The 19,691-nt window shown below is 41.8% G+C and overlaps 20 pseudogenes; all 20 read right to left on the bottom strand.

Annotated features, from left to right (window-relative positions):
• Nucleotides 1–632: 632 nt before the first annotated feature.
• On the bottom strand, nt 633–751 carry LOC137113035 (5S ribosomal RNA; annotated as a pseudogene).
• Nucleotides 752–1,608: 857 nt separating this feature from the next.
• On the bottom strand, nt 1,609–1,727 carry LOC137113034 (5S ribosomal RNA; annotated as a pseudogene).
• An 867-nt stretch (nt 1,728–2,594) lies between these two features.
• On the bottom strand, nt 2,595–2,713 carry LOC137113185 (5S ribosomal RNA; annotated as a pseudogene).
• Nucleotides 2,714–3,580: 867 nt separating this feature from the next.
• Nucleotides 3,581–3,699, bottom strand: LOC137112737 (5S ribosomal RNA; annotated as a pseudogene).
• An 867-nt stretch (nt 3,700–4,566) lies between these two features.
• LOC137112736 (5S ribosomal RNA) lies at nt 4,567–4,685 on the bottom strand (annotated as a pseudogene).
• Nucleotides 4,686–5,542: 857 nt separating this feature from the next.
• Nucleotides 5,543–5,661, bottom strand: LOC137112735 (5S ribosomal RNA; annotated as a pseudogene).
• An 867-nt stretch (nt 5,662–6,528) lies between these two features.
• Nucleotides 6,529–6,647, bottom strand: LOC137112725 (5S ribosomal RNA; annotated as a pseudogene).
• Nucleotides 6,648–7,504: 857 nt separating this feature from the next.
• LOC137112694 (5S ribosomal RNA) lies at nt 7,505–7,613 on the bottom strand (annotated as a pseudogene).
• Nucleotides 7,614–8,480: 867 nt separating this feature from the next.
• LOC137112714 (5S ribosomal RNA) lies at nt 8,481–8,599 on the bottom strand (annotated as a pseudogene).
• An 867-nt stretch (nt 8,600–9,466) lies between these two features.
• On the bottom strand, nt 9,467–9,585 carry LOC137112701 (5S ribosomal RNA; annotated as a pseudogene).
• Nucleotides 9,586–10,452: 867 nt separating this feature from the next.
• LOC137112689 (5S ribosomal RNA) lies at nt 10,453–10,571 on the bottom strand (annotated as a pseudogene).
• Nucleotides 10,572–11,428: 857 nt separating this feature from the next.
• On the bottom strand, nt 11,429–11,547 carry LOC137112478 (5S ribosomal RNA; annotated as a pseudogene).
• An 857-nt stretch (nt 11,548–12,404) lies between these two features.
• LOC137113033 (5S ribosomal RNA) lies at nt 12,405–12,523 on the bottom strand (annotated as a pseudogene).
• An 867-nt stretch (nt 12,524–13,390) lies between these two features.
• Nucleotides 13,391–13,509, bottom strand: LOC137113159 (5S ribosomal RNA; annotated as a pseudogene).
• An 857-nt stretch (nt 13,510–14,366) lies between these two features.
• LOC137113032 (5S ribosomal RNA) lies at nt 14,367–14,485 on the bottom strand (annotated as a pseudogene).
• An 858-nt stretch (nt 14,486–15,343) lies between these two features.
• Nucleotides 15,344–15,462, bottom strand: LOC137112678 (5S ribosomal RNA; annotated as a pseudogene).
• Nucleotides 15,463–16,319: 857 nt separating this feature from the next.
• LOC137113048 (5S ribosomal RNA) lies at nt 16,320–16,438 on the bottom strand (annotated as a pseudogene).
• An 857-nt stretch (nt 16,439–17,295) lies between these two features.
• Nucleotides 17,296–17,414, bottom strand: LOC137112527 (5S ribosomal RNA; annotated as a pseudogene).
• Nucleotides 17,415–18,281: 867 nt separating this feature from the next.
• LOC137112935 (5S ribosomal RNA) lies at nt 18,282–18,400 on the bottom strand (annotated as a pseudogene).
• An 857-nt stretch (nt 18,401–19,257) lies between these two features.
• On the bottom strand, nt 19,258–19,376 carry LOC137112526 (5S ribosomal RNA; annotated as a pseudogene).
• Between the last annotated feature and the right edge of the window lie 315 nt (nt 19,377–19,691).

The raw sequence follows: 19,691 nt of genomic DNA, 5'->3' as shown, positions 1-19,691 counted from the left end.
TTATTTTAAACGAAAGAAAGTGTCAAACAAAACATGACACTACAACTCAGGGCGAACCAAGGCCAACATAATAAACAAAATAAGCCATTTCCCACAGAAAGTGCTAGCTAGCCTGATAGAAATAAACAAACCAAAACACAGTCGCTAACCCTAACTCCCAAATGTGAAAACAGTCCAAAGAAAATGGCTGTTCACCCCTACAGATTTAATACTATTTACAAAATATACAATTTATAAACAAAACCACGGCATAAAACCTAACAATTCAAAAATGCTAAATAAAGTTTGGAAACCAAGAACAGCAAACAGGTGCTGCTGCCAGAAAGAGCCTCGCTAGCTGTTGGGAACCGTACTTTTAAAACTCCAGGAAGTGTAGGATGGACCAATCAGCTTCCTGTACTGCCCCCCAATCCGGCCAATCAGGCAGGGCACCTATAAGAACAACAAAATAAAAACAACACATATGGCCAGGACCGTAACATGGTCTACTAGTAATGAAGCACGATGGTTGACAAACCAATAAAGTAGCAAAACAGCAATGAAAGAACAAAATTTGATGAAAATATAGAACAATTTCTATGAATAAATAGGCAGTAACACCAGCTTGTGCTGCCCGTAAACCCAAGCAAAAAAGCTTACAGCACCTGGTATTCCCACGCGGTCTTCCTACCAAGTACTAACCAGGCCCGGCTCTATTTGGCTGCCGAGATCGGACGAGATCGGGCGCTTAGAGAGCGGTGTGGCCGTAAGCTGCATTTGACATCATCAACAGCTCTTAAAAACGCTGGAGAAGCAGAATGCATGACACTTGCTAAGAAGAAGATAAATGTGGCAAAGTACAAAGTACTATAACTGTACTGGTCTGTTACGCCCCTGTCCAGGGGGTCAGGGTGCAACATACAAAGATAAATTAGCATGTTCCCTCTCCGATCCCCAAACCAAAATCCAGGATCGAGATGTTCCAACAGAATGATATTCATTTTAAACGAAAGAATGTGTCAAACAAAACATGACACTACAACTCAGGGCGAACCAAGGCCAACATAATAAACAAAATAAGCCATTTCCCACAGAAAGTGCTAGCTAGCCTGATAGAAATAAACAAACCAAAAGACAGTCGCTAACCCTAACTCCCTAATGTGAAAACAGTCCAAAGAAAATGGCTGTTCACCCCTACAGATTTAATACTATTTACAAAATATACAATTTATAAACAAAACCACGGCACAAAACCTAACAATTCAAAAATGCTAAATAAGGTTTGGAAACCAAGAACAGCAAACAGGTGTTACTGCCAGAAAGAGCCTCGCTAGCTGTTGGGAACCGTACTTTTAAAACTCCAGGAAGTGTAGGATGGACCAATCAGCTTCCTGTACTGCCCCTCAATCCGGCCAATCAGGCAGGGCACCTATAAGAACAACATATCAAAAACAACACATATGGCCAGGACCGTAACATGGTCTACTAGTAATGAAGCACGATGGTTGACAAACCAATAAAGTAGCAAAACAGTAATGAAAGAACAAAATTTGATGAAAATATAGAACAATTTCTATGAATAAATAGGCAGTAACACCAGCTTGTGCTGCCCGTAAACCCAAGCAAAAAAGCTTACAGCACCTGGTATTCCCACGCGGTCTTCCTACCAAGTACTAACCAGGCCCGGCTCTATTTGGCTGCCGAGATCGGACGAGATCGGGCGCTTAGAGAGCGGTGTGGCCGTAAGCTGCATTTGACATCATCAACAGCTCTTAAAAACGTTGGAGAAGCAGAATGCATGAAACTTGCTAAGACGAAGATAAATGTGGCAAAGTACAAAGTACTATAACTGTACTGGTCTGTTACGCCCCTGTCCAGGAGGTCAGGGTGCAACATACAAAGATAAATTAGCATGTTCCCTCTCCGATCCCCAAACCAAAATCCAGGATCGAGATGTTCCAACAGAATGATATTTATTTTAAACGAAAGAAAGTGTCAAACAAAACATGACACTACAACTCAGGGCGAACCAAGGCCAACATAATAAACAAAATAAGCCATTTCCCACAGAAAGTGCTAGCTAGCCTGATAGAAATAAACAAACCAAAAGACAGTCGCTAACCCTAACTCCCTAATGTGAAAACAAGAGAAAACAATCAAAAGAAAATGGCTGTTCACCCCTACAGATTTAATACTATTTACAAAATATACAATTTATAAACAAAACCACGGCATAAAACCTAACAATTCAAAAATGCTAAATAAAGTTTGGAAACCAAGAACAGCAAACAGGTGCTGCTGCCAGAAAGAGCCTCGCTAGCTGTTGGGAACCGTACTTTTAAAACTCCAGGAAGTGTAGGATGGACCAATCAGCTTCCTGTACTGCCCCCCAATCCGGCCAATCAGGCAGGGCACCTATAAGAACAACAAAATAAAAACAACACATATGGCCAGGACCGTAACATGGTCTACTAGTAATGAAGCACGATGGTTGAAAAACCAATAAAGTAGCAAAACAGCAATGAAAGAACAAAATTTGATGAAAATATAGAACAATTTCTATGAATAAATAGGCAGTAACACCAGCTTGTGCTGCCCGTAAACCCAAGCAAAAAAGCTTACAGCACCTGGTATTCCCAGGCGGTCTTCCTACCAAGTACTAACCAGGCCCGGCTCTATTTGGCTGCCGAGATCGGACGAGATCAGGCGCTTAGAGAGCGGTGTGGCCGTAAGCTGCATTTGACATCATCAACAGCTCTTAAAAACGCTGGAGAAGCAGAATGCATGACACTTGCTAAGAAGAAGATAAATGTGGCAAAGTACAAAGTACTATAACTGTACTGGTCTGTTACGCCCCTGTCCAGGGGGTCAGGGTGCAACATACAAAGATAAATTAGCATGTTCCCTCTCCGATCCCCAAACCAAAATCCAGGACCGAGATGTTCCAACAGAATGATATTTATTTTAAACGAAAGAAAGTGTCAAACAAAACATGACACTACAACTCAGGGCGAACCAAGGCCAACATAATAAACAAAATAAGCCATTTCCCACAGAAAGTGCTAGCTAGCCTGATAGAAATAAACAAACCAAAAGACAGTCGCTAACCCTAACTCCCTAATGTGAAAACAAGAGAAAACAATCAAAAGAAAATGGCTGTTCACCCCTACAGATTTAATACGAATTACAAAATATACAATTTATAAACAAAACCACGGCACAAAACCTAAGAATTCAAAAATGCTAAATAAGGTTTGGAAACCAAGAACAGCAAACAGGTGCTGCTGCCAGAAAGAGCCTCGCTAGCTGTTGGGAACCGTACTTTTAAAACTCCAGGAAGTGTAGGATGGACCAATCAGCTTCCTGTACTGCCCCTCAATCCGGCCAATCAGGCAGGGCACCTATAAGAACGAGAAAATAAAAACAACACATATGGCCAGGACCGTAACATGGTCTACTAGTAATGAAGCACGATGGTTGAAAAACCAATAAAGTAGCAAAACAGCAATGAAAGAACAAAATTTGATGAAAATATAGAACAATTTCTATGAATAAATAGGCAGTAACACCAGCTTGTGCTGCCCGTAAACCCAAGCAAAAAAGCTTACAGCACCTGGTATTCCCAGGCGGTCTTCCTACCAAGTACTAACCAGGCCCGGCTCTATTTGGCTGCCGAGATCGGACGAGATCGGGCGCTTAGAGAGCGGTGTGGCCGTAAGCTGCATTTGACATCATCAACAGCTCTTAAAAACGCTGGAGAAGCAGAATGCATGACACTTGCTAAGAAGAAGATAAATGTGGCAAAGTACAAAGTACTATAACTGTACTGGTCTGTTACGCCCCTGTCCAGGGGGTCAGGGTGCAACATACAAAGATAAATTAGCATGTTCCCTCTCCGATCCCCAAACCAAACTCCAGTATCGAGATGTTCCAACAGAATGATATTTATTTTAAACGAAAGAAAGTGTCAAACAAAACATGACACTACAACTCAGGGCAAACCAAGGCCAACATAATAAACAAAATAAGCCATTTCCCACAGAAAGTGCTAGCTAGCCTGATAGAAATAAACAATCCAAAAGACAGTCGCTAACCCTAACTCCCTAATGTGAAAACAAGAGAAAACAATCAAAAGAAAATGGCTGTTCACCCCTACAGATTTAATACGAATTACAAAATATACAATTTATAAACAAAACCACGGCAAAAAACCTAACAAATCAAAAATGCTAAATAAGGTTTGGAAACCAAGAACAGCAAACAGGTGCTGCTGCCAGAAAGAGCCTCGCTAGCTGTTGGGAACCGTACTTTTAAAACTCCAGGAAGTGTAGGATGGACCAATCAGCTTCCTGTACTGCCCCCCAATCCGGCCAATCAGGCAGGGCACCTATAAGAACAACAAATCAAAAACAACACATATGGCCAGGACCGTAACATGGTCTACTAGTAATGAAGCACGATGGTTGAAAAACCAATAAAGTAGCAAAACAGCAATGAAAGAACAAAATTTGATGAAAATATAGAACAATTTCTATGAATAAATAGGCAGTAACACCAGCTTGTGCTGCCCGTAAACCCAAGCAAAAAAGCTTACAGCACCTGGTATTCCCAGGCGGTCTTCCTACCAAGTACTAACCAGGCCCGGCTCTATTTGGCTGCCGAGATCGGACGAGATCGGGCGCTTAGAGAGCGGTGTGGCCGTAAGCTGCATTTGACATCATCAACAGCTCTTAAAAACGCTGGAGAAGCAGAATGCATGACACTTGCTAAGAAGAAGATAAATGTGGCAAAGTACAAAGTACTATAACTGTACTGGTCTGTTACGCCCCTGTCCAGGGGGTCAGGGTGCAACATACAAAGATAAATTAGCATGTTCCCTCTCCGATCCCCAAACCAAACTCCAGGATCGAGATGTTCCAACAGAATGATATTTATTTTAAACGAAAGAAAGTGTCAAACAAAACATGACACTACAACTCAGGGCGAACCAAGGCCAACATAATAAACAAAATAAGCCATTTCCCACAGAAAGTGCTAGCTAGCCTGATAGAAATAAACAAACCAAAACACAGTCGCTAACCCTAACTCCCAAATGTGAAAACAGTCCAAAGAAAATGGCTGTTCACCCCTACAGATTTAATACTATTTACAAAATATACAATTTATAAACAAAACCACGGCATAAAACCTAACAATTCAAAAATGCTAAATAAAGTTTGGAAACCAAGAACAGCAAACAGGTGCTGCTGCCAGAAAGAGCCTCGCTAGCTGTTGGGAACCGTACTTTTAAAACTCCAGGAAGTGTAGGATGGACCAATCAGCTTCCTGTACTGCCCCCCAATCCGGCCAATCAGGCAGGGCACCTATAAGAACAACAAAATAAAAACAACACATATGGCCAGGACCGTAACATGGTCTACTAGTAATGAAGCACGATGGTTGAAAAACCAATAAAGTAGCAAAACAGCAATGAAAGAACAAAATTTGATGAAAATAAAGAACAATTTCTATGAATAAATAGGCAGTAACACCAGCTTGTGCTGCCCGTAAACCCAAGCAAAAAAGCTTACAGCACCTGGTATTCCCAGGCGGTCTTCCTACCAAGTACTAACCAGGCCCGGCTCTATTTGGCTGCCGAGATCGGACGAGATCGGGCGCTTAGAGAGCGGTGTGGCCGTAAGCTGCATTTGATATCATCAACAGCTCTTAAAAACGCTGGAGAAGCAGAATGCATGACACTTGCTAAGAAGAAGATAAATGTGGCAAAGTACAAAGTACTATAACTGTACTGGTCTGTTACGCCCCTGTCCAGGGGGTCAGGGTGCAACATACAAAGATAAATTAGCATGTTCCCTCTCCGATCCCCAAACCAAAATCCAGGACCGAGATGTTCCAACAGAATGATATTTATTTTAAACGAAAGAAAGTGTCAAACAAAACATGACACTACAACTCAGGGCGAACCAAGGCCAACATAATAAACAAAATAAGCCATTTCCCACAGAAAGTGCTAGCTAGCCTGATAGAAATAAACAAACCAAAAGACAGTCGCTAACCCTAACTCCCTAATGTGAAAACAAGAGAAAACAATCAAAAGAAAATGGCTGTTCACCCCTACAGATTTAATACGAATTACAAAATATACAATTTATAAACAAAACCACGGCACAAAACCTAACAATTCAAAAATGCTAAATAAGGTTTGGAAACCAAGAACAGCAAACAGGTGTTACTGCCAGAAAGAGCCTCGCTAGCTGTTGGGAACCGTACTTTTAAAACTCCAGGAAGTGTAGGATGGACCAATCAGCTTCCTGTACTGCCCCTCAATCCGGCCAATCAGGCAGGGCACCTATAAGAACGAGAAAATAAAAACAACACATATGGCCAGGACCGTAACATGGTCTACTAGTAATGAAGCACGATGGTTGAAAAACCAATAAAGTAGCAAAACAGCAATGAAAGAACAAAATTTGATGAAAATATAGAACAATTTCTATGAATAAATAGGCAGTAACACCAGCTTGTGCTGCCCGTAAACCCAAGCAAAAAAGCTTACAGCACCTGGTATTCCCAGGCGGTCTTCCTACCAAGTACTAACCAGGCCCGGCTCTATTTGGCTGCCGAGATCGGACGAGATCGGGCGCTTAGAGAGCGGTGTGGCCGTAAGCTGCATTTGACATCATCAACAGCTCTTAAAAACGCTGGAGAAGCAGAATGCATGACACTTGCTAAGAAGAAGATAAATGTGGCAAAGTACAAAGTACTATAACTGTACTGGTCTGTTACGCCCCTGTCTAGGGGGTCAGGGTGAAACATACAAAGATAAATTTGCATGTTCCCTCTCCGATCCCCAAACCAAAATCCAGGATCGAGATGTTCCAACAGAATGATATTTATTTTAAACGAAAGAAAGTGTCAAACAAAACATGACACTACAACTCAGGGCGAACCAAGGCCAACATAATAAACAAAATAAGCCATTTCCCACAGAAAGCGCTAGCTAGCCTGATAGAAATAAACAAACCAAAAGACAGTCGCTAACCCTAACTCCCTAATGTGAAAACAGTCCAAAGAAAATGGCAGTTCACCCCTACAGATTTAATACTATTTACAAAATATACAATTTATAAACAAAACCACGGCACAAAACCTAACAATTCAAAAATGCTAAATAAGGTTTGGAAACCAAGAACAGCAAACAGGTGCTGATGCCAGAAAGAGCCTCGCTAGCTGTTGGGAACCGTACTTTTAAAACTCCAGGAAGTGTAGGATGGACCAATCAGCTTCCTGTACTTCCCCCAAATCCGGCCAATCAGGCAGGGCACCTATAAGAACAAGAAAATAAAAACAACACATATGGCCAGGACCGTAACATGGTCTACTAGTAATGAAGCACGATGGTTGGCAAACCAATAAAGTAGCAAAACAGCAATGAAAAAACAAAATTTGATGAAAATATAGAACAATTTCTATGAATAAATAGGCAGTAACACCAGCTTGTGCTGCCCGTAAACCCAAGCAAAAAAGCTTACAGCACCTGGTATTCCCAGGCGGTCTTCCTACCAAGTACTAACCAGGCCCGGCTCTATTTGGCTGCCGAGATCGGGCGCTTAGAGAGCGGTGTGGCCGTAAGCTGCATTTGACATCATCAACAGCTCTTAAAAACGCTGGAGAAGCAGAATGCATGACACTTGCTAAGAAGAAGATAAATGTGGCAAAGTACAAAGTACTATAACTGTACTGGTCTGTTACGCCCCTGTCCAGGGGGTCAGGGTGCAACATACAAAGATAAATTAGCATGTTCCCTCTCCGATCCCCAAACCAAAATCCAGGACCGAGATGTTCCAACAGAATGATATTTATTTTAAACGAAAGAAAGTGTCAAACAAAACATGACACTACAACTCAGGGCGAACCAAGGCCAACATAATAAACAAAATAAGCCATTTCCCACAGAAAGTGCTAGCTAGCCTGATAGAAATAAACAAACCAAAAGACAGTCGCTAACCCTAACTCCCTAATGTGAAAACAAGAGAAAACAATCAAAAGAAAATGGCTGTTCACCCCTACAGATTTAATACGAATTACAAAATATACAATTTATAAACAAAACCACGGCATAAAACCTAACAATTCAAAAATGCTAAATAAAGTTTGGAAACCAAGAACAGCAAACAGGTGCTGCTGCCAGAAAGAGCCTCGCTAGCTGTTGGGAACCGTACTTTTAAAACTCCAGGAAGTGTAGGATGGACCAATCAGCTTCCTGTACTGCCCCCCAATCCGGCCAATCAGGCAGGGCACCTATAAGAACAACAAAATAAAAACAACACATATGGCCAGGACCGTAACATGGTCTACTAGTAATGAAGCACGATGGTTGAAAAACCAATAAAGTAGCAAAACAGCAATGAAAGAACAAAATTTGATGAAAATAAAGAACAATTTCTATGAATAAATAGGCAGTAACACCAGCTTGTGCTGCCCGTAAACCCAAGCAAAAAAGCTTACAGCACCTGGTATTCCCAGGCGGTCTTCCTACCAAGTACTAACCAGGCCCGGCTCTATTTGGCTGCCGAGATCGGACGAGATCGGGCGCTTAGAGAGCGGTGTGGCCGTAAGCTGCATTTGACATCATCAACAGCTCTTAAAAACGCTGGAGAAGCAGAATGCATGACACTTGCTAAGAAGAAGATAAATGTGGCAAAGTACAAAGTACTATAACTGTACTGGTCTGTTACGCCCCTGTCCAGGGGGTCAGGGTGCAACATACAAAGATAAATTAGCATGTTCCCTCTCCGATCCCCAAACCAAAATCCAGGATCGAGATGTTCCAACAGAATGATATTTATTTTAAACGAAAGAAAGTGTCAAACAAAACATGACACTACAACTCAGGGCGAACCAAGGCCAACATAATAAACAAAATAAGCCATTTCCCACAGAAAGTGCTAGCTAGCCTGATAGAAATAAACAAACCAAAAGACAGTCGCTAACCCTAACTCCCTAATGTGAAAACAAGAGAAAACAATCAAAAGAAAATGGCTGTTCACCCCTACAGATTTAATACGAATTACAAAATATACAATTTATAAACAAAACCACGGCACAAAACCTAACAATTCAAAAATGCTAAATAAGGTTTGGAAACCAAGAACAGCAAACAGGTGCTGCTGCCAGAAAGAGCCTCGCTAGCTGTTGGGAACCGTACTTTTAAAACTCCAGGAAGTGTAGGATGGACCAATCAGCTTCCTGTACTGCCCCTCAATCCGGCCAATCAGGCAGGGCACCTATAAGAACGAGAAAATAAAAACAACACATATGGCCAGGACCGTAACATGGTCTACTAGTAATGAAGCACGATGGTTGAAAAACCAATAAAGTAGCAAAACAGCAATGAAAGAACAAAATTTGATGAAAATATAGAACAATTTCTATGAATAAATAGGCAGTAACACCAGCTTGTGCTGCCCGTAAACCCAAGCAAAAAAGCTTACAGCACCTGGTATTCCCAGGCGGTCTTCCTACCAAGTACTAACCAGGCCCGGCTCTATTTGGCTGCCGAGATCGGACGAGATCGGGCGCTTAGAGAGCGGTGTGGCCGTAAGCTGCATTTGACATCATCAACAGCTCTTAAAAACGCTGGAGAAGCAGAATGCATGACACTTGCTAAGAAGAAGATAAATGTGGCAAAGTACAAAGTACTATAACTGTACTGGTCTGTTACGCCCCTGTCCAGGGGGTCAGGGTGCAACATACAAAGATAAATTAGCATGTTCCCTCTCCGATCCCCAAACCAAACTCCAGTATCGAGATGTTCCAACAGAATAATATTTATTTTAAACGAAAGAAAGTGTCAAACAAAACATGACACTACAACTCAGGGCAAACCAAGGCCAACATAATAAACAAAATAAGCCATTTCCCACAGAAAGTGCTAGCTAGCCTGATAGAAATAAACAATCCAAAAGACAGTCGCTAACCCTAACTCCCTAATGTGAAAACAAGAGAAAACAATCAAAAGAAAATGGCTGTTCACCCCTACAGATTTAATACGAATTACAAAATATACAATTTATAAACAAAACCACGGCACAAAACCTAACAATTCAAAAATGCTAAATAAGGTTTGGAAACCAAGAACAGCAAACAGGTGCTGCTGCCAGAAAGAGCCTCGCTAGCTGTTGGGAACCGTACTTTTAAAACTCCAGGAAGTGTAGGATGGACCAATCAGCTTCCTGTACTGCCCCCCAATCCGGCCAATCAGGCAGGGCACCTATAAGAACAACAAATCAAAAACAACACATATGGCCAGGACCGTAACATGGTCTACTAGTAATGAAGCACGATGGTTGAAAAACCAATAAAGTAGCAAAACAGCAATGAAAGAACAAAATTTGATGAAAATATAGAACAATTTCTATGAATAAATAGGCAGTAACACCAGCTTGTGCTGCCCGTAAACCCAAGCAAAAAAGCTTACAGCACCTGGTATTCCCAGGCGGTCTTCCTACCAAGTACTAACCAGGCCCGGCTCTATTTGGCTGCCGAGATCGGACGAGATCGGGCGCTTAGAGAGCGGTGTGGCCGTAAGCTGCATTTGACATCATCAACAGCTCTTAAAAACGCTGGAGAAGCAGAATGCATGACACTTGCTAAGAAGAAGATAAATGTGGCAAAGTACAGAGTACTATAACTGTACTGGTCTGTTACGCCCCTGTCCAGGGGGTCAGGGTGCAACATACAAAGATAAATTAGCATGTTCCCTCTCCGATCCCCAAACCAAAATCCAGGATCGAGATGTTCCAACAGAATGATATTTATTTTAAACGAAAGAAAGTGTCAAACAAAACATGACACTACAACTCAGGGCGAACCAAGGCCAACATAATAAACAAAATAAGCCATTTCCCACAGAAAGTGCTAGCTAGCCTGATAGAAATAAACAAACCAAAAGACAGTCGCTAACCCTAACTCCCAAATGTGAAAACAATCCAAAGAAAATGGCAGTTCACCCCTACAGATTTAATACTATTTACAAAATATACAATTTATAAACAAAACCACGGCATAAAACCTAACAATTCAAAAATGCTAAATAAAGTTTGGAAACCAAGAACAGCAAACAGGTGCTGCTGCCAGAAAGAGCCTCGCTAGCTGTTGGGAACCGTACTTTTAAAACTCCAGGAAGTGTAGGATGGACCAATCAGCTTCCTGTACTGCCCCCCAATCCGGCCAATCAGGCAGGGCACCTATAAGAACAACAAAATAAAAACAACACATATGGCCAGGACCGTAACATGGTCTACTAGTAATGAAGCACGATGGTTGACAAACCAATAAAGTAGCAAAACAGCAATGAAAGAACAAAATTTGATGAAAATATAGAACAATTTCTATGAATAAATAGGCAGTAACACCAGCTTGTGCTGCCCGTAAACCCAAGCAAAAAAGCTTACAGCACCTGGTATTCCCAGGTGGTCTTCCTACCAAGTACTAACCAGGCCCGGCTCTATTTGGCTGCCGAGATCGGACGAGATCGGGCGCTTAGAGAGCGGTGTGGCCGTAAGCTGCATTTGACATCATCAACAGCTCTTAAAAACGCTGGAGAAGCAGAATGCATGACACTTGCTAAGAAGAAGATAAATGTGGCAAAGTACAAAGTACTATAACTGTACTGGTCTGTTACGCCCCTGTCCAGGGGGTCAGGGTGCAACATACAAAGATAAATTAGCATGTTCCCTCTCCGATCCCCAAACCAAAATCCAGGATCGAGATGTTCCAACAGAATGATATTTATTTTAAACGAAAGAAAGTGTCAAACAAAACATGACACTACAACTCAGGGCGAACCAAGGCCAACATAATAAACAAAATAAGCCATTTCCCACAGAAAGTGCTAGCTAGCCTGATAGAAATAAACAAACCAAAAGACAGTCGCTAACCCTAACTCCCTAATGTGAAAACAGTCCAAAGAAAATGGCTGTTCACCCCTACAGATTTAATACTATTTACAAAATATACAATTTATAAACAAAACCACGGCACAAAACCTAACAATTCAAAAATGCTAAATAAGGTTTGGAAACCAAGAACAGCAAACAGGTGCTGCCTCCAGAAAGAGCCTCGCTAGCTGTTGGGAACCGTACTTTTAAAACTCCAGGAAGTGTAGGATGGACCAATCAGCTTCCTGTACTGCCCCTCAATCCGGCCAATCAGGCAGGGCACCTATAAGAACAACATATCAAAAACAACACATATGGCCAGGACCGTAACATGGTCTACTAGTAATGAAGCACGATGGTTGACAAACCAATAAAGTAGCAAAACAGTAATGAAAGAACAAAATTTGATGAAAATATAGAACAATTTCTATGAATAAATAGGCAGTAACACCAGCTTGTGCTGCCCGTAAACCCAAGCAAAAAAGCTTACAGCACCTGGTATTCCCACGCGGTCTTCCTACCAAGTACTAACCAGGCCCGGCTCTATTTGGCTGCCGAGATCGGACGAGATCGGGCGCTTAGAGAGCGGTGTGGCCGTAAGCTGCATTTGACATCATCAACAGCTCTTAAAAACGCTGGAGAAGCAGAATGCATGACACTTGCTAAGACGAAGATAAATGTGGCAAAGTACAAAGTACTATAACTGTACTGGTCTGTTACGCCCCTGTCCAGGGGGTCAGGGTGCAACATACAAAGATAAATTAGCATGTTCCCTCTCCGATCCCCAAACCAAAATCCAGGACCGAGATGTTCCAACAGAATGATATTTATTTTAAACGAAAGAAAGTGTCAAACAAAACATGACACTACAACTCAGGGCGAACCAAGGCCAACATAATAAACAAAATAAGCCATTTCCCACAGAAAGTGCTAGCTAGCCTGATAGAAATAAACAAACCAAAAGACAGTCGCTAACCCTAACTCCCTAATGTGAAAACAAGAGAAAACAATCAAAAGAAAATGGCTGTTCACCCCTACAGATTTAATACGAATTACAAAATATACAATTTATAAACAAAACCACGGCACAAAACCTAACAATTCAAAAATGCTAAATAAGGTTTGGAAACCAAGAACAGCAAACAGGTGTTACTGCCAGAAAGAGCCTCGCTAGCTGTTGGGAACCGTACTTTTAAAACTCCAGGAAGTGTAGGATGGACCAATCAGCTTCCTGTACTGCCCCTCAATCCGGCCAATCAGGCAGGGCACCTATAAGAACGAGAAAATAAAAACAACACATATGGCCAGGACCGTAACATGGTCTACTAGTAATGTAGCACGATGGTTGAAAAACCAATAAAGTAGCAAAACAGCAATGAAAGAACAAAATTTGATGAAAATATAGAACAATTTCTATGAATAAATAGGCAGTAACACCAGCTTGTGCTGCCCGTAAACCCAAGCAAAAAAGCTTACAGCACCTGGTATTCCCAGGTGGTCTTCCTACCAAGTACTAACCAGGCCCGGCTCTATTTGGCTGCCGAGATCGGACGAGATCGGGCGCTTAGAGAGCGGTGTGGCCGTAAGCTGCATTTGACATCATCAACAGCTCTTAAAAACACTGGAGAAGCAGAATGCATGACACTTGCTAAGAAGAAGACAAATGTGGCAAAGTACAAAGTACTATAACTGTACTGGTCTGTTACGCCCCTGTCCAGGGGGTCAGGGTGCAACATACAAAGATAAATTAGCATGTTCCCTCTCCGATCCCCAAACCAAAATCCAGGATCGAGATGTTCCAACAGAATGATATTTATTTTAAACGAAAGAAAGTGTCAAACAAAACATGACACTACAACTCAGGGCGAACCAAGGCCAACATAATAAACAAAATAAGCCATTTCCCACAGAAAGTGCTAGCTAGCCTGATAGAAATAAACAAACCAAAAGACAGTCGCTAACCCTAACTCCCTAATGTGAAAACAGTCCAAAGAAAATGGCTGTTCACCCCTACAGATTTAATACTATTTACAAAATATACAATTTATAAACAAAACCACGGCACAAAACCTAACAATTCAAAAATGCTAAATAAGGTTTGGAAACCAAGAACAGCAAACAGGTGCTGCTGCCAGAAAGAGCCTCGCTAGCTGTTGGGAACCGTACTTTTAAAACTCCAGGAAGTGTAGGATGGACCAATCAGCTTCCTGTACTGCCCCTCAATCCGGCCAATAAGGCAGGGCACCTATAAGAACAACATATCAAAAACAACACATATGGCCAGGACCGTAACATGGTCTACTAGTAATGAAGCACGATGGTTGACAAACCAATAAAGTAGCAAAACAGTAATGAAAGAACAAAATTTGATGAAAATATAGAACAATTTCTATGAATAAATAGGCAGTAACACCAGCTTGTGCTGCCCGTAAACCCAAGCAAAAAAGCTTACAGCACCTGGTATTCCCACGCGGTCTTCCTACCAAGTACTAACCAGGCCCGGCTCTATTTGGCTGCCGAGATCGGACGAGATCGGGCGCTTAGAGAGCGGTGTGGCCGTAAGCTGCATTTGACATCATCAACAGCTCTTAAAAACGTTGGAGAAGCAGAATGCATGAAACTTGCTAAGACGAAGATAAATGTGGCAAAGTACAAAGTACTATAACTGTACTGGTCTGTTACGCCCCTGTCCAGGGGGTCAGGGTGCAACATACAAAGATAAATTAGCATGTTCCCTCTCCGATCCCCAAACCAAAATCCAGGATCGAGATGTTCCAACAGAATGATATTTATTTTAAACGAAAGAAAGTGTCAAACAAAACATGACACTACAACTCAGGGCGAACCAAGGCCAACATAATAAACAAAATAAGCCATTTCCCACAGAAAGTGCTAGCTAGCCTGATAGAAATAAACAAACCAAAACACAGTCGCTAACCCTAACTCCCTAATGTGAAAACAGTCCAAAGAAAATGGCTGTTCACCCCTACAGATTTAATACTATTTACAAAATATACAATTTATAAACAAAACCACGGCATAAAACCTAACAATTCAAAAATGCTAAATAAAGTTTGGAAACCAAGAACAGCAAACAGGTGCTGCTGCCAGAAAGAGCCTCGCTAGCTGTTGGGAACCGTACTTTTAAAACTCCAGGAAGTGTAGGATGGACCAATCAGCTTCCTGTACTGCCCCCCAATCCGGCCAATCAGGCAGGGCACCTATAAGAACAACAAAATAAAAACAACACATATGGCCAGGACCGTAACATGGTCTACTAGTAATGAAGCACGATGGTTTTAAAAACCAATAAAGTAGCAAAACAGCAATGAAAGAACAAAATTTGATGAAACTATAGAACAATTTCTATGAATAAATTGGCAGTAACACCAGCTTGTGCTGCCCGTAAACCCAAGCAAAAAAGCTTACAGCACCTGGTATTCCCAGGCGGTCTTCCTACCAAGTACTAACCAGGCCCGGCTCTATTTGGCTGCCGAGATCGGACGAGATCGGGCGCTTAGAGAGCGGTGTGGCCGTAAGCTGCATTTGACATCATCAACAGCTCTTAAAAACGCTGGAGAAGCAGAATGCATGACACTTGCTAAGAAGAAGATAAATGTGGCAAAGTACAAAGTACTATAACTGTACTGGTCTGTTACGCCCCTGTCCAGGGGGTCAGGGTGCAACATACAAAGATAAATTAGCATGTTCCCTCTCCGATCCCCAAACCAAAATCCAGGATCGAGATGTTCCAACAGAATGATATTTATTTTAAACGAAAGAAAGTGTCAAACAAAACATGACACTACAACTCAGGGCGAACCAAGGCCAACATAATAAACAAAATAAGCCATTTCCCACAGAAAGTGCTAGCTAGCCTGATAGAAATAAACAAACCAAAAGACAGTCGCTAACCCTAACTCCCAAATGTGAAAACAATCCAAAGAAAATGGCAGTTCAACCCTACAGATTTAATACTATTTACAAAATATACAATTTATAAACAAAACCACGGCATAAAACCTAACAATTCAAAAATGCTAAATAAAGTTTGGAAACCAAGAACACCAAACAGGTGCTGCTGCCAGAAAGAGCCTCGCTAGCTGTTGGGAACCGTACTTTTAAAACTCCAGGAAGTGTAGGATGGACCAATCAGCTTCCTGTACTGCCCCTCAATCCGGCCAATCAGGCAGGGCACCTATAAGAACGAGAAAATAAAAACAACACATATGGCCACGACCGTAACATGGTCTACTAGTAATGAAGCACGATGGTTGAAAAACCAATAAAGTAGCAAAACAGCAATGAAAGAACAAAATTTGATGAAAATATAGAACAATTTCTATGAATAAATAGGCAGTAACACCAGCTTGTGCTGCCCGTAAACCCAAGCAAAAAAGCTTACAGCACCTGGTATTCCCAGGTGGTCTTCCTACCAAGTACTAACCAGGCCCGGCTCTATTTGGCTGCCGAGATCGGACGAGATCGGGCGCTTAGAGAGCGGTGTGGCCGTAAGCTGCATTTGACATCATCAACAGCTCTTAAAAACGCTGGAGAAGCAGAATGCATGACACTTGCTAAGAAGAAGATAAATGTGGCAAAGTACAAAGTACTATAACTGTACTGGTCTGTTACGCCCCTGTCCAGGGGGTCAGGGTGCAACATACAAAGATAAATTAGCATGTTCCCTCTCCGATCCCCAAACCAAAATCCAGGATCGAGATGTTCCAACAGAATGATATTTATTTTAAACGAAAGAAAGTGTCAAACAAAACATGACACTACAACTCAGGGCGAACCAAGGCCAACATAATAAACAAAATAAGCCATTTCCCACAGAAAGTGCTAGCTAGCCTGATAGAAATAAACAAACCAAAAGACAGTCGCTAACCCTAACTCCCTAATGTGAAAACAGTCCAAAGAAAATGGCTGTTCACCCCTACAGATTTAATACTATTTACAAAATATACAATTTATAAACAAAACCACGGCACAAAACCTAACAATTCAAAAATGCTAAATAAGGTTTGAAAACCAAGAACAGCAAACAGGTGCTGCTGCCAGAAAGAGCCTCGCTAGCTGTTGGGAACCGTACTTTTAAAACTCCAGGAAGTGTAGGATGGACCAATCAGCTTCCTGTACTGCCCCTCAATCCGGCCAATCAGGCAGGGCACCTATAAGAACAACATATCAAAAACAACACATATGGCCAGGACCGTAACATGGTCTACTAGTAATGAAGCACGATGGTTGACAAACCAATAAAGTAGCAAAACAGTAATGAAAGAACAAAATTTGATGAAAATATAGAACAATTTCTATGAATAAATAGGCAGTAACACCAGCTTGTGCTGCCCGTAAACCCAAGCAAAAAAGCTTACAGCACCTGGTATTCCCACGCGGTCTTCCTACCAAGTACTAACCAGGCCCGGCTCTATTTGGCTGCCGAGATCGGCCGAGATCGGGCGCTTAGAGAGCGGTGTGGCCGTAAGCTGCGTTTGACATCATCAACAGCTCTTAAAAACGTTGGAGAAGCAGAATGCATGAAACTTGCTAAGACGAAGATAAATGTGGCAAAGTACAAAGTACTATAACTGTACTGGTCTGTTACGCCCCTGTCCAGGGGGTCAGGGTGCAACATACAAAGATAAATTAGCATGTTCCCTCTCCGATCCCCAAACCAAAATCCAGGATCGAGATGTTCCAACAGAATGATATTTATTTTAAACGAAAGAAAGTGTCAAACAAAACATGACACTACAACTCAGGGCGAACCAAGGCCAACATAATAAACAAAATAAGCCATTTCCCACAGAAAGTGCTAGCTAGCCTGATAGAAATAAACAAACCAAAAGACAGTCGCTAACCCTAACTCCCTAATGTGAAAACAAGAGAAAACAATCAAAAGAAAATGGCTGTTCACCCCTACAGATTTAATACGAATTACAAAATATACAATTTATAAACAAAACCACGGCACAAAACCTAACAATTCAAAAATGCTAAATAAGGTTTGGAAACCAAGAACAGCAAACAGGTGTTACTGCCAGAAAGAGCCTCGCTAGCTGTTGGGAACCGTACTTTTAAAACTCCAGGAAGTGTAGGATGGACCAATCAGCTTCCTGTACTGCCCCTCAATCCGGCCAATCAGGCAGGGCACCTATAAGAACGAGAAAATAAAAACAACACATATGGCCAGGACCGTAACATGGTCTACTAGTAATGTAGCACGATGGTTGAAAAACCAATAAAGTAGCAAAACAGCAATGAAAGAACAAAATTTGATGAAAATATAGAACAATTTCTATGAATAAATAGGCAGTAACACCAGCTTGTGCTGCCCGTAAACCCAAGCAAAAAAGCTTACAGCACCTGGTATTCCCAGGTGGTCTTCCTACCAAGTACTAACCAGGCCCGGCTCTATTTGGCTGCCGAGATCGGACGAGATCGGGCGCTTAGAGAGCGGTGTGGCCGTAAGCTGCATTTGACATCATCAACAGCTCTTAAAAACACTGGAGAAGCAGAATGCATGACACTTGCTAAGAAGAAGACAAATGTGGCAAAGTACAAAGTACTATAACTGTACTGGTCTGTTACGCCCCTGTCCAGGGGGTCAGGGTGCAACATACAAAGATAAATTAGCATGTTCCCTCTCCGATCCCCAAACCAAAATCCAGGATCGAGATGTTCCAACAGAATGATATTTATTTTAAACGAAAGAAAGTGTCAAACAAAACATGACACTACAACTCAGGGCGAACCAAGGCCAACATAATAAACAAAATAAGCCATTTCCCACAGAAAGTGCTAGCTAGCCTGATAGAAATAAACAAACCAAAAGACAGTCGCTAACCCTAACTCCCTAATGTGAAAACAGTCCAAAGAAAATGGCTGTTCACCCCTACAGATTTAATACTATTTACAAAATATACAATTTATAAACAAAACCACGGCACAAAACCTAACAACTCAAAAATGCTAAATAAGGTTTGGAAACCAAGAACAGCAAACAGGTGCTGCTGCCAGAAAGAGCCTCGCTAGCTGTTGGGAACCGTACTTTTAAAACTCCAGGAAGTGTAGGATGGACCAATCAGCTTCCTGTACTGCCCCTCAATCCGGCCAATCAGGCAGGGCACCTATAAGAACAACATATCAAAAACAACACATATGGCCAGGACCGTAACATGGTCTACTAGTAATGAAGCACGATGGTTGACAAACCAATAAAGTAGCAAAACAGTAATGAAAGAACAAAATTTGATGAAAATATAGAACAATTTCTATGAATAAATAGGCAGTAACACCAGCTTGTGCTGCCCGTAAACCCAAGCAAAAAAGCTTACAGCACCTGGTATTCCCACGCGGTCTTCCTACCAAGTACTAACCAGGCCCGGCTCTATTTGGCTGCCGAGATCGGCCGAGATCGGGCGCTTAGAGAGCGGTGTGGCCGTAAGCTGCGTTTGACATCATCAACAGCTCTTAAAAACGTTGGAGAAGCAGAATGCATGAAACTTGCTAAGACGAAGATAAATGTGGCAAAGTACAAAGTACTATAACTGTACTGGTCTGTTACGCCCCTGTCCAGGGGGTCAGGGTGCAACATACAAAGATAAATTAGCATGTTCCCTCTCCGATCCCCAAACCAAAATCCAGGATCGAGATGTTCCAACAGAATGATATTTATTTTAAACGAAAGAAAGTGTCAAACAAAACATGACACTACAACTCAGGGCGAACCAAGGCCAACATAATAAACAAAATAAGCCATTT

This window comes from Channa argus, unplaced genomic scaffold, assembly GCF_033026475.1.
Source record: "Channa argus isolate prfri unplaced genomic scaffold, Channa argus male v1.0 Contig014, whole genome shotgun sequence".
Classification (NCBI taxonomy): domain Eukaryota; kingdom Metazoa; phylum Chordata; class Actinopteri; order Anabantiformes; family Channidae; genus Channa; species Channa argus.
Note: the sequence above shows the minus strand (reverse complement) of the source record. Positions and strands in the feature narration are given on the sequence as shown.